Genomic DNA, 3,696 nt, shown 5'->3' on the forward strand with positions numbered 1-3,696 from the left:
TTCTGAAATAAAATAAAAACAACTTCTGTACCGGATGCTGGACAGTTGGAAACAGTGAGTAGCCTGCATGTAATTTACAGACAATATTAAAATATCAAGTTTGATACGTTCATTTAAATTTAATTATGGCTGTTAAATGACATCTATACATAGTTAATTTTACTATTAAAGATTGCCTTAAGGACATTTTTATGGTGACTTTTAATTGTGGGGACAGCCCGGCTGACGGTGAGTGTCCTGGTTTCCTTTTTTCGCTTTATTTCTCCCATTGTTTTGCTCTGCCTGCCTCCCTGTGTTCTCTTCATCTCTCTCTCTCCCTCCGCTCCTGAGCCCAGCCAACAACCCGCACCTGCACCTCATCAGCCACCTCGTCAGCCTGCCACACCTGCCAGTAATCAACCTCATCCCTGCCTGTATTTCAACCCCAGTTCTCCACACCATCCTCGCTTGATCGTCGTTGCTCCCAACCCGGTGCCAACCTCTCGAGCGCTACAGGGCGCCCTGGTGTTTAAGAGGCAGCCAGCAAGTTTCCAGTCCGACGAGGCCAAAGTTTGTCAAATTGCTGGGCTGCTCCGTGACCGGGCTCTCTCCTGGTACGCGGCGCTCAGTGAGGGCCAGCCTCACGCCCTCGATTGCCCGGTGCGGGGGAAGGAGGCGCCTGGGTGGCTTCTCTCCCTCTGCCAGGGAGATCGCAGTGTGGCGGAGTACTCGGTCGATTTCCGCATTCTGGCGGCCAATTCGGGCTGGAACAATGAAGCCCTTCGGTGCGTCTTCCTAGATGGCCTCAGTGATCGCATTAAGGATCTGCTGGCCGCTAGGGACGTGCTGGCGGACCTTAACGCTCTGGTCGAGGCGGCCACCAATCTGGATAACCGCTTGCGGGAAAGAGCCAGGGACCGCTTCGGTCGCGGTTCCGCCACCTCCCGCTCTGGCCTTACACCATCCCGGGCCTCTGTTTTGCCGTCCCCGGCGCAACACTCGGTCACACCGCCTTCCCCCGCTGCTACCGAGCCCATGCAGTTGGGTTGCGCTCGCCTCTCCCCGGAGGAACACGAACGGCGCCGTCTGGCCGTGAGTGCATTTATTGCAGCAAGCCCGGCCACCTCCTGCATCGATTACCGGGGGCTCAACGCCATCACCGTTAAAAACAAGTGTCCGCTGCCCCTCATGGACTCGGTCTTCGACTCCCTCTCCCGGTCCACCATTTTTACTGGATTTATTAGATCTAAGAAACGCTTACCATCTGGTGCGGATCCGGGAGGGGGACAAGTGGAAAACTGCCTCTAACACCCCCCTCGGTCATTACGAATACCTTGTCATGCCCTTCGGACTCACCAACGCCCCCGCCGTTTTCCAAGCCTTGATCAACGATGTCCTACGTGATTTCCTCCACTGTTTCGTTTTCGTCTACCTCGACGATACCCTGATCTGTTCGCCTGGTGCTGCAGCGGCTTCTGGAGAACAGGCTGCGTTAAGGCCGAAAAGTGCGATTTTCACATCCCCACCATCCAATTCCTCGGCTTCATAATTGAAAAAGGGCAGCTCTGTGCCACCCGCCCAAGATCCAGGCAGTCGCCGATTGGCCAACCCCCACCGGCGTTAAACAGCTGCAACGTTTCCTAGGATTTGCTAACTTTTATCGCAGCTTCATCCGGAATTAATGCACCGTCGCCGCCCCCCTCACCTGTCTCACTTCCACCTCGGTCCCTTTACCTGGCCTCCAGAAACCGCTGTTGCCTTCACCCGCCTCAAAACCCTGTTCACCTCCGCCCCTGTCCTCATCAACCCCGACCCCTCCCTCCAGTTCGTAGTCGAGGTGGACGCCTCGGACGTGGGCGTTGGTGCCACCCTCTCCCAGCGCTCCCCGGAGGACAACAAGCTCCATCCCCGCGCCTTCTTCTCACGCCGCCTCACTGCCTCCGAGAGGAACTACAGCGTGGGGGACCGAGAGCTCCTGGCCATCAAATTGGCGTTGGAAGAGTGGAGGCACTGGCTGGAGGGAGCTGAACACCCCTTCCTGGTATGGACTGACCACAAGAACCTCTCCTACATACAAACCGCCAAGAGACTAAATTCCCGCCAAGCTCGATGGGCCTTGTTCTTCAACCGGTTCAATTTCACCCTCTCCTACTGACCCGGATCCCGCAACACCAAACCCGATGGTCTCTCCTGGCTCCACTCTACTGACACTGCCTCAGACCCCACCGACACCATCCAACCGCACTCCTGTCTCGTCGCCTCCGTGGTCTGGGTAGTGGAATCCGCCGTACGCCGAGCCCAGTCCACCGATCCCAGCCCCAGCACTGGCCCCCAGAACCGCCTCTATGTCCCGTCGTGTGTGCGCTCCCAGGTCCTCCAGTGGGCGCACGCCTCCAAGTTCAGCTGCCACCCTGGGATGGCCCGCACCCTCTTTCTGCTTCGCCAACGGTTCTGGTGGCCCTCAATAGAGAAGGACTGTCGAGCCTTCGTAGCGGCTTGTGAGGTGTGTGCCCGCGCCAAACCCTCCCATCAACCGCCCGCCGTTCTCCTTCGCCCCCTCCCGGTCCCCGGTCGTCCCTGGTCCCATATCGCCCTGGACTTTGTCACTGGTCTCCCCTGCTCAAACGGAAACACTACCATTCTCACTATCGTTGACCGCTTTTCTAAGTCTGCCCACTTCATTCCCCTACCCAAACTCCCCTCCTCTCTGGAAACAGCCCACCTGCTTATCAACCACGTCTTCCACCTCTATGGAATCCCTCTGGACATTGTCTCAGACCGGGGACCCCAGTTCACATCCCAGGTCTGGAAATCCTTTTGCCGTGCCTTTGGTACCAGCTGCCAGTCTCTCCTCGGGCTATCAACCCCAAATCAACGGACAGACCGAGCGGGGCAACCAGCACCTGGGGGCGGCACTCAGATGCATGGCATACTGCAGCCCCTCCTCCTGGAGTTTCTCCATCCCCTGGATTGAGTACACTCACAACTCCCAGGTCAGCGCTGCCACTGGTATGTCTCCCTTCGTGTGTGCCTTGGGTTACCAGCACCCCCTGTTCCCATCCCTGGAGGAGGAGGTGGCAGTCCCCTCTGTACAGGCCCACCTCAGGCGTTGCCGCCGGATCTGGAGGGAGGCCAGGGCCGCCCTTCTCCGCACTGCGGCCCGCAACCGCCAGCTGGCAGACCGCCACCGGGCCCCTGCTCCCACCTACCGGCCTGGGCAGCGAGTCTGGCTCTCCTCCAGGGACCTACCCCTGCAGGTCCCTTCCAAGAAGCTCGCCCCCCGGTTCATCGGCCCCTATCCCATTGAGGCCGTCGTTAACCCCTCCCCAGTACGCCTAACCCTCTTGCTTCACTTGAAAGTCAAGCCTGTCGCCACCAGCTCCCTCTCCGTTCCAGTGGCAGCGCCTCCCCCTCCATGGATGATTGATGGTCACCCCGCCTACACGTTGCGCCGGCTCCTGGACGTGCGATGTAGAGGTCGGGGGTACCGCTACCTGGTGGACTGGGCCGGTTACGACCCGGAGGAGCGCTCCTGTGTTCCCTCCAGCCAGATCCTGGACAAGTCCCTCCTGACAGACTTTTACAGGACTCATCCAGATAAGCCGGGTGGGCCGCCTGGGGGCGTCCGTTGAGGGGGGGGGCCCTGTTGTGGGGACAGCCCGGCTGACGGTGAGTGTCCTGGTTTCCTTTTTTCGCTTTATTTCTCCCATTGTTTTG

The 3,696-nt window shown here is 58.7% G+C and overlaps 1 pseudogene; it reads left to right on the forward strand.

The window, feature by feature from the left end:
* Positions 1-441: 441 nt before the first annotated feature.
* LOC119883231 lies at positions 442-1,601 on the forward strand (annotated as a pseudogene).
* Positions 1,602-3,696: the final 2,095 nt, after the last annotated feature.

This window comes from Micropterus salmoides, unplaced genomic scaffold (genome assembly GCF_014851395.1).
Source record: "Micropterus salmoides isolate LMB-PRFRI ecotype aquatic unplaced genomic scaffold, ASM1485139v1 Ms_hic_scaffold_3, whole genome shotgun sequence".
NCBI lineage: Eukaryota > Metazoa > Chordata > Actinopteri > Centrarchiformes > Centrarchidae > Micropterus > Micropterus salmoides.